Here is a 13,182-nt window from a genome sequence, read left to right on the forward strand (position 1 = left end):
TCGTAGACATTGAGTTTGGCTGCAGCTGCACACAGTTGCAGCGCCTCCTACAGGAAACTGGTGGAGCTACGCAGAGAACCACGCCGTTCAAAAGCCTTGTTTGGATTCATGTTTTTATAATCTACACAGCAGAGAAACACTGAGGTCCGGACCTCGGGGTCCTCAGTGGGAGCTACGGCCCTGCCTGCAGGAGAGCGACCCCCCGAGAAGCTGTAAGTGCTGTGGTTAGTTTCAGGGACCTCCTGGGAGACAGAATCGGTCTCATCTCGTCTCTGTTTGTTGCACTCAGCCACATGTAAACATAAACAGGTGAGGCGGCCACATGATGACAGCGTGGACCTGAGAGCTTCAGTCTGATGACTCGGCAGCTGAAGAGGAGCTGGAGGCTGTAATCATGCGGTCCCTCTGCTGCTCTCAGCAGTCATCTTGTCTAACATCCAGCGCAGTGACAGACGCCGTGTTCGGGCTGCGCCACAACAACACATCCTGTCCCGGTTATTATTTTCTCTGACATTATGCTTCTGTTTGTCGAAGTGTGGCCGGTCATTTTCTCACTGGTGACCCGTTGTGGAAAAAACTCTGACACACTAAGAGTTTCATTTGTTGTTTTACACAGAATACCGTCTAAGAAAACCCCAAAACAAAACAAACACTGGGGTTTTATATAGACACCTACTAAAATAATCAGAATTTACCTGGCTCATACTATGAAGGCTGTAAATATGAGCAGTATGTAAACGTTAAACACTCGATTCTTATTTAATTACATAAAACATAAAAGATCTAATAGAGACAACACGACGTTCTGTCGCTGCAGCCATGATGGAAAAACAGGAGTAAGAAAAGTTTGCTGAAGCCAGTAACTCGAAATCTGCTGAGTCACTGGTTGTCATGGTGATTCCCGCCTTGTTTTGAAGAGGGCGGAGCCACACACAGCTGCGCTTTATGCAGGCAGAAGCAGAGAGAAAAGCCTGAGACTGACGGTCGCAGTTTGAAAACTACGAATCATTTCAATAATTATTGAACACAGAAGCGTCTGGTCATCACTCTTTTAAACTTATTTGTGTCTGCTGTGTTTTATTTAGAAGAAACGACAAGTTAAACAGATGTTATAAACCTCTGAGCTTGGAGACAATAGAAGTCAAGGAGTGTTTGGGTTCTGAGTCTGGGGGGATTTGAGAAAAATGAGAAAATACTGACATTTTGATATAAAAATTCTATAAGAAGTGTGAAGTTTGTGGAAACAAGAAGAGTCTGCATAAAGTTTTGACAACTCAGAAGTTACAGCCTCATGATGTCACACTAAAAAACTGAACAAGTAAATCTCAAACTGTGAAATTTGTATAAAAACTTAAAAATATCAAAGTTCAGCCATGTAAAGTCCAACTTTCTTTGACCCATTTAAACTTTTGAACCTCATGTAGCCTAAATCTGATTGTAATCTATGGTGACATTTCTCTTTTTTTTTTTTAAATAAATTAGCTTTTTGCCAAATGGCAAACTGGTACCACATATTTGGATGTATTTTCAAACCTGTGTAAAGATCAGTGAATTCAAAACTAAGCTGAAAACTAAAAATTTGTTCATTTTATTAAAGCCAAATCAGCAACTTAAGCAATTTTAGGCTCAATTCAGTAGTTTTGGTTTTGATAAACATCTGAATAAAAACATTATAGTTTTGTGCTTTCTAATGTTAATCAGGAATATCAGGTGTAAAACGAAGACATGACTTTGCTCATAACCTTCAGTATACATAAATTTTGTGTTTCAGGTTGATTTTTAACTCATATACGCTCGAGTTTTGCTGCATGAGTCAGACATGCGGTGTTTAGGAATTTTAACTGGTTATTAAAATGAAAGTGACCTTCTCCGGTCTGTTAACATAATGTTCAGGACATAAGACGAGTGATTATGTAAGCCTACAGATGGAGGAGGGGAGCAGGATGGGAGCTCACCTTGAGCTCAGATATGAAGACGTGCGCTCTCAGCTGAAAGTTAGGCAGGTCGGCAGAGTCTCAGAAAAAACAAAACATGAAATAGGAAAAGATATATTTTCATACTCAGCTACACAAACGCAACGAGTGCATGAGTCATCCAGCACATTTTAATGTGCTGAGAGTGGCGTGGTGTTTAATTTAAACAATGTAATGGAAAAGTAATGGTGTGTAAAATGGACATTTTTTGATAGAAATGCTTTTTTTAAACATTGAAAGTTGGGACTCAAACAAAAACCTTTGACTATTCTTCTTAGTTTTTTTGCATCTTAAATGTGATAAAACCCTTTTCTTTACTTTAAAAAAAAAAGATTTACGTGAGGACTTTTCAGACAACCTTTAGCTGCTTATTGCATAAAATAGTCCCAATATTTCCCATAAAGAACAAAATGTTTGTTTACCAAGAGATGAACTCTGAGCTTGTTATTATAAAGCATGTTTTGCACAACACGGTTTGTGACATTTAATTTCTCAAGCAAGGCACTAAGACAGACTTCAGTTACACTTGGCATCTCCCTTCCTCATGTGGGTTAAATAATTATACAGCGAAGAAGCCGGCAGGCAGGCTGAGAATTTACTCCCAGGGTTTTAAGGTAAAGAGCTGTGAGACGTCTGTCTCCTGAACGGGGACGGGAAAAAACGATGAGCTGACGGCGTTGTGCACACACAAACACAGGTTTTAAATACGGGCATTTTAACAATGACCTTGTCAAGTGAAACTGTTTGTATGGTAAACATCTGACAAATGTGTAATCTGTTATTACACACCTCTGACATCACGTCTTTACCTTCATTTCACTTCGGAAGAAAATTGTTGTTTTTCTTTTAAAATTCTCCACATTTCTGCACATGTGCAGAAGCCAGCAGTGTTTCAGATTTGTGTTTTGAACCTTTAACTATAAGTGGAACTTTTTCTGCGTATGAGGAACATTGTGAGTATGTTGCATCGTTGCACATCTTTAACTGGATAAAGGGAGTGTCTCGTTGGGCTGTGACTGTTAGCAAACATCATTCATGAGTGAGCATCCAAAACATCTCGTAACATCTCAATTTTGGCCATTGTAAATGAAAACATCTAGGATTTACTGTCTGAAGTAACATGGCAGAGCTGCTTAATGATGTAAAACAAACTCAGTTCCAAATTTATTCTTGCTTTTATGCAGGAAAGCATGAAGGAACGAAGGAAAGAAAACTAAAAAAACAAACAGAAAACTAAATGGGAGCTCATGAGACAAAGATAAAAACCAGCTCTTTTAACCAGCAGGATAGTTTATTGCATAAGAAACACTTCAGAGATGTGTTGAAATACGTCTTTGCAGTGAAGCGATCAGATCTGTCACCGCGGCGTCACTCCTCCAACAGAGCTGCTTCCTGAGATGAAACAAAAGCCAGTAAACTTGCTCTCAGTGACTGCCTGCACGATAAACTTCTTTCTAATTGAATAAAAACCAAGTTAACTGGAGATAAAATCCAATTTGTGGAGCAGCAGCAGGAGAGGAGGGGCTGCAGCATCAGCTCTGGCTCCTCAGCCAGACTGACGTGGGTTCGTTTGCCAGCGTGCATCTTTTTCTTTGTCCCCCCTCATCATTGGAAGGTGGGTCTGTTTTGTTATTTATCCTTATTAATCATCTGAAGTTGTCAGGCGATGGGCTTTCTGTTATGTTTGGGAGTTTTCTTTGCCTCGTCGGGTCATTTATCAGCAGCTGACAGCGTCCTCAGAGTCCAATCTGTCTCTGACAGGAACTTCAGTCATAAGAACATCACAGAGGACAGATTTAGCACCTGTTTCACACACCTGTAGAGCACAGTGATGGTAATGTGGGATTTTAGGAAGACTACTGACATATCTAATCTTTATAACATTTATAATATAGGCTGGCAACGTGCACAAATACATGACACGTCCTGCTCAACCATGTGATTCACTAACATGTCTATATTTGGAGGAATGACAATGGAAAAAAGCCAAGTTTATGTTTGTCTTTTAAATGGTGAGCCAGTGATGATGTCACAACCAATGGCACCTTTTCATGTTGTGCTGGAAGGTTTATCGAAGCCGTCATGTGTTGCAGAAATGACTCGTTCAAAAATCAGGAAGACCTGAAGATAAGTGGACCTGCATGAGCAGGTTTCTACAGGCACCCACGCAACCCATAAAAAGGTCAAATTATTACATGTGTTTAAAAAAAGCAGCATGAAAGTAACGCACCCACACCCACACATGATTCTGTGCACAAGCAATGGACTTCCTGTGTGTCTTCAAGCGTTGCGGTGGTGGTTTTGTCTGCAGTGACAGTTAAAGACGAAGACTTTGTTGGGTGTGGGATGCTTTGAGTCCTAGTTTACATCGTGTTATCGCACAATTCTCACAAAATGACCAATATGGTCATCAATATCGTGCCTTATATTTACATTTCTACTTTCAGCAGGCACCATTAGACAAAAGGAAACACACTGAAGCTTATTGGTTCGTCTGCCAATGCTTCTGAAAGGGACTAAATAAGAGTCATGACAAAGATATGAGAAGCAAAGATGAGCTCAAACATATAAGGAGTGATCAGCTGAGATGATTACAGATAAACTGTACCTCTTCAGCTCTACAGGGTCCAACAGAAATGTCTAAAATACGCAAAACTTTACATAAAATCCCCACAGAAACATCAGTATAGTTCATATCTCAGTCCTGGACAAGACTCATCTTCTCTATTTGAACTTCCTGAACTCAGCTGAGGAGGAAATAAAGACTTACAGTCAATAGAAGAGGAGAAAAATGAAAGTCAGATCTTTGTTTTAGTCAGAAATGGAGCTTTTGTTCCGTTTCCCAGTTTTCTGTTTTGAACTTTCTGTTTAATTTCTTTCGTTTTAATCACAGTTTATTTGTGTTTAGGCAAAAAAAGAAAAAGGTTTAGAGACCAAAACTCCATATTTAGGAGAAAAACAAGATTTCTGCTCTTTAAAGGACTTTCTGATTTTATTTATAGAAGCATGATATTTATTAACCTGATACCCAACTGATTTGGTCTCAAACATAAACTATTTTTAACAATACATAGATTAAAGTTTTAAATGAGGTGCCTTTTCTTATTTTCTCATTCTTATTTATTTTTATTGGACTGAATGTTCAGTTTTATATCTAATACAGAGTCTTTTTGTGTCCTTATTCTTGTAGAAAACATTGAAATGTTTTGGAATAATAAAGAGCAGTTGTGTAGAGTCAAACAGTCTGTGACTAAACGCCCGAGGCCGGACGTCACAGCTGGACTGATGCTCAAGAGACATTTCTCAACAACTGGAAATGTGTCTCCGTATGTATAATAATGACCTTTATCAACCTGTTCTGCACCATTAGGTATAGTTCACCAGCATAGATCTTCTGCCAGAGGAGATGAGGTCGAAACAGCCATGCACACACACACACACACACACACACACACACACACACACGCTTCAGTCGCCTCAGATGACATTGCTCGACTTTTGTTTCCAAGAGTACGTCAAGTCTCCACGGCTTCACGCTTTTGTCTAACATCTTTTTATATCAGAGCTTAACTGCACCGTTAAAGAGCAACGTGACGCAAGAAAACAAAAGAAGAAAAACTGGATAATTTGAGGCATGACATTCAAGCCAAACAAGTAAAAGCTAAGCTCCTGGTTCTTTAAAACAAGCTGAAGTCTCTGAACTTGAGGCCTAATCAAGAAGAATTTAGGTCAATGGACATCTTGTCTTAAGTGTAAAGTTAAAAAATAATATTAAAACTGGTTTGTAGGCGTTAAATGATCTGAGCTAAAGCTTTAATGTAAGAAAATAGCAATTATTTTAGCTTTCGACAGCTAATTTTCCTATAATGTTTTCATGCAAAAGAAAAATTGCGTCTTTTTTGTGAAACAGTTGTCCTGCAGAAAGATTATCGCTTTATTATCCAGTGCAGATGTTCTCCTGCAGGTTTTCTGGAGAAAAGGATCTTCATTTTGAGTTCATTCTCAAACAGAAAAGACTAAATCAGATCCTTTTAAAGTAAGAAGCAATGAGCAGTGCTTCTTTCCAACTCAAGTGGAGCTTTGCATCCATTATTGAGCCATCAGTTCAGACTCTGTCGGTTTGATCAAGGCTCCTTAGATCTGGATTTAATTTTCATCAGCTTTTTTACATCTGGTTCGAGCTTTACCCACTTTGATGCACAAACTCAGAGCTAACAGATCTCACGATACCGATAATATTACATTTAGGATTTGACCAAAACTTCTATAATTCAGTCATTTCTCAACATAAGATGATCTGAGTTTAAAACTTGGAAAGGCAGCAGGTGATGTGCATTCCTTCAAGGCATGTTAGGTTTTTATTTAAACATGTTCCTAACTGCGGTAATGATGCTGGTTAAGAATTAACCGTGCCTTAAGGTAAAGTCATTGTCACTTATTCCACAGTCCCACAAAATGAAGAAAATCTGGTTTGAACTTGGTTAATGTTCATAGTGTTGGTAAATATTGGGCTAAAGCTTTAATGTAAGATTTATTGCTGTCTTTGTTTAGGACATGTAAAAAACAGCTGCTGCGGTTACGTGATTGATCGTACCCAAGCTTTAGTTTTTGATGTTTTGTAAATAGTTTTTTGTGAGAAGAGAAAGACGTCAGACTGTGAAACCAGGAAGGAAAAGGACATAAACAAGGAACTGACTATCTGAGAAGGAAGCACGCGGGTCAAATGATGTCAGGGACGCTGGGGGGCGTGTGTTGATGTGGATTCAAAAAAGGTTAAAAAACAAAAACAACTGGACTTCTATTCTGTAGTTGAAGACTTTCTCAGTTCAGAAATAGAGAGCCGAGATGTGATGTAAGCTGGCAGATTGTTCTCGCTCTCCTAACAACAGAGGCTCGTTAGGGTCCTTGTTTGTCTGACTCACTGATGGGCCACTCTGGTTGATTGGAGTGAAACTGACTGGGGATCAGGCCTAAAGCTCCATTATATGTTTTTGAAAGCTGAAATCTGAGACCTCCTCCTCTGTTTAATGTTGGTTTCTCCTTTTTGACATAGATGGCTTATTTTACCCCCCTCTCGAACCATCTGTCTTCTCGGTCCAAAATATGAACATTTTGGACCTCAAAGGAGTGTCCCTTATCCTTGAGGTGTAGGTGGACAGCTGAGTCCTGTCCAGAAGAGGTGGCTCTCCTGTGTTGAGCCATGCAACATGGCTGGATGAGAATCTACACCAGCATGTTGATGTGTCCAAGTCTGAACAAACTGAATTCTGATCTTCAGCACCAATCAATCTGTGGAATACAAGCATGTACAAACATTCTGGTTTAATCAGTACTGAGCCTCGTTTTTATTGTTTTGGTCACAGTTTCCATTTTGGTCAATAATACTGTAGAAACCAAAGAATTTGTTTTTGTTGTTTCTACAACAAACTGGCAATAATTATGTCCAGAGAGACCAAAAAAAATCAATTTTCTAATAGATTTTCCATGTTTGATTTTTCCTCTCACAGACCAGATCTATTTTATGAATAAAATACTAATATTCAAAAGTGCTTATAATGTGGTTCAGACTTTAAGATTAATAGTTGAAGATGTAAATGCATGTTTCTGTTTTGGCCGTAAAGTCTCGGGTGTTTGCTAAATGTTCCTGTTGACAGGTAAACAGTGAAAGAAGCAAGATGAAAGTTAAAAAAATGCATGTCATCATAACAGCTGACCACAGAAAGACACACACACACATGTTATGTCTCTCTATCTTTGCAGGGACTTTCCATTGACTTCCATTCATTTCTACACCCTAACTACAGCCTAACCCTGACCCTTACCCTAACCCTAACCATTACCAGTACATAGCTAACCCTAAACCAAACCTTAGTCCTAAACCGAACCCCTAACCCAAAAACATAATTTCTCCTTGTGGGGACCAGGCTTCGGTCCCCACGAGGAGCAGTTGGTCCCCACAAGGTAGTATATGTTAGGAAAATTGTCCCCATAATGTATCAAATACATGGCCACACACGCACACACACGTACACACTGGTGCCTTCATTCAATCAAAGTCATAAAAATGATTCAAGTCCAAACACTGACAAACATCAGCCGGTGGCTCCAGTTTTACAGCCCATTTGTTGTCACGGAGAGACACAAACAGTAAGATGGCAGAAAAGACAAGGAGGACACAGGGAAGTTTTAAAAAATAATAAAATAAAAACCACGGTTGCCACATTTCATGCAAAAAAATCCAAGGGGTCACAACGTGTCGAGTGACGCACCCGTGGTGCTAAATTCTAACTTAAATCATGATCTCCAGAAAATATTACACTTCATATTTCATTCATTACTATCAATAGACATAAAAAATAAATACTTTTCAGTTATAAAGACCAACTTGTGATAAAATGACAAAAAAAACCCAGAACAAATTCAGTCCTGTACTGAGTTCAAATCAGAAAATACAGAAGGATTCTGGATTTTAAAGAACATGTGGCAACCATAAATAAAATGCAAACCTTGTCATCCGTAAGCCTCCTGATGCTGGATAAAGACTGTGCTGTGACATAAATCAGAATGTGGATGGGTTTTGCAGGGTCTTGATGAGGTTTTTATGCTGGTATCAAGAAAACAATGAGCTCCACATTATGTGTCACAGCAGCTAACAGATCTTTGCTGCAGAGCTTTGTGCATAACCTGCGAAGCCCATCCATGTTCCAAATTTTTCTTTTACATCATACTGGGGTCATTGTCCAGCGTGAAGAGGATTGCAGTGCTGCCCATCCTGACACGGTCCAAGAGAGTGATGCCAGAATGAGGCCTGGAGATGCTCTGTGGCAGGATCTGTGTGGGATTGGGCTGCAGATTTATAGATCCTGGTGAGGGCATGGGAGAACATCTCTGGGATGCAGAAAAAAGCAGTAAATAAAAGTTATTTGGAGCACATCATGATTGACTTCACACTGAAGGAGGTTTGCCTAATTTGTCACAATTCAGACTTATCTAATAGGTTGTGGAGGTTATAGAGAGCTTAACAGAGTTTTAATCCAGTGTGAAGGGGGCTGATGGCCATTGGAGTGTCAGGGACAATTAGCAGAGCATCAAAAGTAGTCTGAAATAATATTATGCATACTTTTTAGGGCATCTTAAAGCTTGTTACATAATCCGCAAGAACCAGAAAATTGTTTGTTTACTTGAGGTGGTAAGAGCAACAACAAAGTTTGTTCAGGCTCGGACATATCAGGAGAAAAACTCCTGATCGCCACAAGAGAAAGAAGTTCTGCCCAGATGACGTGTTGACAACAAGCTGAAAGAGAAAAATGACTTATTTTCTTGCAGCCCCGGGAGAGAAAAGAACTTTCTCAGTTACTGCAGAGCATGAATCAGCCATCCCCCTCCTGAAACTTTGGGTTAATTTGACTGCAGGAGGGTTAAAGATCATGACAGCCAGGAGCTCCCAGTGAGCACCACGATGTCCGATAAAACTAGACAATTTTGCTGTCAAACGTTTGGGTCAAATAACTTGTTGAACTGTTCAGTGCTCATAGATGAAGGTGGTTTTTGCCGGCGCAGCAGAGTCTGAAAACCTCTGATTTAGGATCTAACTGCTCTGTGAACCTGAGACATTTTGTCTTTAACGGGAAAAGGATAAAAGAAGGAGATGAGTCAGAAACATGAGCGTCAGCAGGAAACTAGGAGCAGCTCTGCACATAAAGATCCAAACCTTACAACCAGAACCCGAGGTTTCATATATCCATTCTTTAAAAACGCTGATGGCGGGGGTTAGTATCAGTGTGTCCCTTTCAAACTCTGTCCCCGTATGATGGAGTAGAAAGCAGCATTTCTGGAAGGAATGCATATCGCCCGCTGCCTAGCATGCTAAAGAAAACTTTGATGTGGTAGAAGCTGAGAGACATCCTCACACATACTTTAAACCAGAGGTGGCCAACCCTGGTCCTCAGGGCCACCATCCTGCAGGTTTTCCTTGTTTCTCTGCTCCAACACACCTGATTCAGAGGTTAAATCACCTCTTCATGTTCTGCAGAAGCCTGTTAATCACCCATTGATTCAAATCAGGTGTAAACTTTAATTAAGAGTTTGTGCAAAACATTGTTTACAAAGTTTGACCAAAACGGCTCCAACGCTGTCTCTCCTAATGAAAAGATGATCTTAGTCTGAAACTCTGGGATAAAAGGCGGTGGGCGATATGCATTCCTTAAAGGAATATCAGGCCATTAATTCAAATACAGAAACAAAGCCTGCCATGATACAGCAGTAAAATGCTCCTGTTTTATATAATGAATGTTTAATTAACATTTAATAAAGTAGACAAAGGCAGCTTCCTGCTGGTGTCGGTGTTCAGGTTTTGTTTTTAGGAAAGAAGAAAAATAAAAAAGTCTGTCAGAAAAATCAGAGCAGACACTTTTGGCTGCGTCTCCCCGTCCACACGTCTCTGAGTTTGAGACGGGCGCCCGCGGCGGCCATGACTGCCATAACGAGATGCAAACAGTTCAGCGTCAGCTCCTGTAAGGGTTCAGGGAGAAGCCTCCGCCTCTTCCTGAAGAACCAGGCAGCGATAAACCCGACTTATCAGTTCTGGGATTATTAGTGCAGACACGGCGGCGGGCTCGAACCAAACTGATCACTGTGTGAATGCTGACTCAGCGTTCTCACCGTTGTTTTCCTGTTTATACTTCCTTCCAGACGTTAAACTGCTCTGCATACTTTGGGCTTTTTTAATCATTCATGTATCAAAACATTCTGCTCATTCAGGAAATGGGTGCTCTGACGTTTGCTTTTTGTAACTTTTATACTTTTTAAAATATTTAACTTTATTTAAAGTGAAATTCCCCATAAAAATACACAGAGATCTCTGTAGTTTCTTCAAAAACATTGTTCTTTTTGAATTCTGCTTCAGCAAACTGGCTCCATTTTTGTCTTCTTACACAACCTTTAGCTAACTTTGTGCCACTTTAAGCTTTTAGCTACAGGGTGGCTATATTAGCTACTGTTTTGCTAATCTTATCATCTGTTATGCTTCTTTTAGCGACTGCTCTGCTGCTTTGCTTTGAGCTCTCTGCTTTTAGCTGCTTTCAGTTTGTGTTTTGCTAACTTTAGCCTCTGTTCTGCTAATTTTAACTTTGATTTCTCAGTTTTCGGTTCTTTCCGGAGTCGTTAACCTTTTTTACTCTGTACGCTTTACAATCTGTAGCCTTCAAAGTGAAAAATCTGACCTGAAACAGAGCAAAAAAGGTACAAAAGTTAAAAAAACAACAAAATATAATCATAAACTAAAACCAGAAATAAAAAGTGATATTCCACCAAGGTTGTGTGAACTGTTAGCACAGTGTTGGGGATGACTCTCAGCTACTACCACACCAAATGTTTGTTTTACGCTAAGGTTGCTTAGATATGGCGGCCATCTTGAATTGGGTTGACTCCAAAAGTTCATCAGTTGTAGACGTTCATCTCCTTTCTGATCATTTCAATAAAATCTGGTCAATGAGATATTTTGCTAATAAACAGTCACACAGACACAGACATGGGTAATTACATGATCACCTGCAGGAGGTCGATGATGAGAAAAGGAATAAGATCAAAGAGAGATGAGATTTTTCCCTTAATTATCACCAAACAACAAGAAAATGTGAGTTTTATTTACCCTCCGTTGGACCCGAAGGGGAGAGATCTGCAGTTTCACACCGGATGTTTGTCGAGAACGAAACATGCAAATTTATGTTCAGTGAGTCACAAGAAATGTCCGCAGATTTAAACAGAATGAGTTAACGGTCCGACTGTTTATAAATATTAGTTTCCAGCAGAAAATAAAGTTGTGAGCTAAATAAAAAAAGGTTAAAACAGACGTTCAGTGAGGAAGATTTTACACTTTAGTGCACAGTTCTGCTCGGGATTTTAAACTACATATCAGGTGTTACTCGTAAGATTTTGATCGCCGAACAATTATGTTTATGCCTCTGTGTGTGTGTGTGTGTGTGTGTGTGTGTGTGTGTGTGTGTGTGTGTGTGTGTGTGTGTGCTTGTATTTGATACATTGTGGAACCCAAGCCTGTGGACCAAAGCCTGGTCCCCACAAGGAGAAATGATGTTTTTGGGTTAGGGGTTCGGTTTAGGACTAAGGTTTGGTTTAAGGTTAGCTATGTACTGGTAATGGTTAGGGTTAGGGTAAGGGTCAGGGTTAGGCTGTAGTTAGGGTGTAGAAATGAATGGAAGTCAATGGAAAGTCCCTGCAAAGATAGAGAGACATAACATGTGTGTGTGTGTGTGTGTGTGTGTGTGTGGGGGGGGGGGTGGTGAGACACAAACATGACAGTAACTCAATCAATATTTCAGTAACTGAGCTAAAGTTTTGCTGCTTTTGTAAAGTTTACAGGTTGTTTCTCAGCATAAAAAGATCTTAGTCTAAATCTCTGACATTAGCGGGCAATAAGCATTCCTTCAAGAATACCATATAAGTTTTTAAAAATCCATGTAAATTTACAATCTGCCTGATAGTTTACTTGCTTTTCCTTCATTGTTGTCACATTTGGCAACGTGGCCTTGTTTTCTGATTAGAAAAAGCTTGTTTTCATCCCCAGAAGAATGAGGATCAAAGACTACAGAGCTAAGATTACAGAAAAAGAACCCTGTGAAGAAATAACGTTATCAGTTCTAGTTCTAGTCCAGCGGACCGGCCCACAGAGGATCTGTCTGTTCATTCATGCTCAGCAGCCTCCAGATGGCTGAATTTATTTTCCTCCTGCAGGGCTTATGGAACTCTACACTTTCCAGACACTTCTTACTGTGATTCCCCTACGCGTAATTATGGAAAGAAAAGCTTCATGCACTAATAAACAAGTCTCTGATGGGGAACGAGAGCCCCGTTTTTGTTTTCAAATTAATTTAAAGCAAATCTGCAAACATGAAAAAAGATGCCATCTGGTCGTAGCAGAGTTGTTGAATTAAGAGAGAAGCTGGAAATCAGTACAATTAAAGCAAAAATATAAAAAAATAAACATCTGAAATACACTTTACATGATCATAATAAGGAAATGCATATCACCCGCCACCTAGAACTAAAATCATCTCATGTTAAGAGAGAGTTAGAGCCATTTTGGTCAAATATTGATCAGAGTCTGAATTAAGAATGACTCTCAGCTACTACCACCTCAAATTTCAGCTTAATATCTGTAAAACGGATTTAATTATAGCCATTTTGGCACACT

General features: G+C 39.7%; 1 protein-coding gene across 2 annotated transcripts in view; it reads left to right on the forward strand.

The window, feature by feature from the left end:
• Positions 1 to 13,182, forward strand: part of gpr4 (G protein-coupled receptor 4) — a 47,609-nt gene that overhangs the window by 17,749 nt on the left and 16,678 nt on the right. Inside the window, exon 1 of one of the 2 annotated variants that reach the window (XM_037974550.1) lies at positions 3,407 to 3,588. The exons of the other annotated variant lie outside the window; for it this stretch is intronic. The gene's annotated coding sequence lies outside the window, so the exon portion shown is untranslated. Of the gene's footprint in view, positions 1 to 3,406; positions 3,589 to 13,182 lie in introns of those variants that run through there. 2 annotated transcript variants of the gene reach the window in all.

Source organism: Kryptolebias marmoratus, linkage group LG2 (genome assembly GCF_001649575.2).
Source record: "Kryptolebias marmoratus isolate JLee-2015 linkage group LG2, ASM164957v2, whole genome shotgun sequence".
In the NCBI taxonomy this organism is placed as follows: domain Eukaryota; kingdom Metazoa; phylum Chordata; class Actinopteri; order Cyprinodontiformes; family Rivulidae; genus Kryptolebias; species Kryptolebias marmoratus.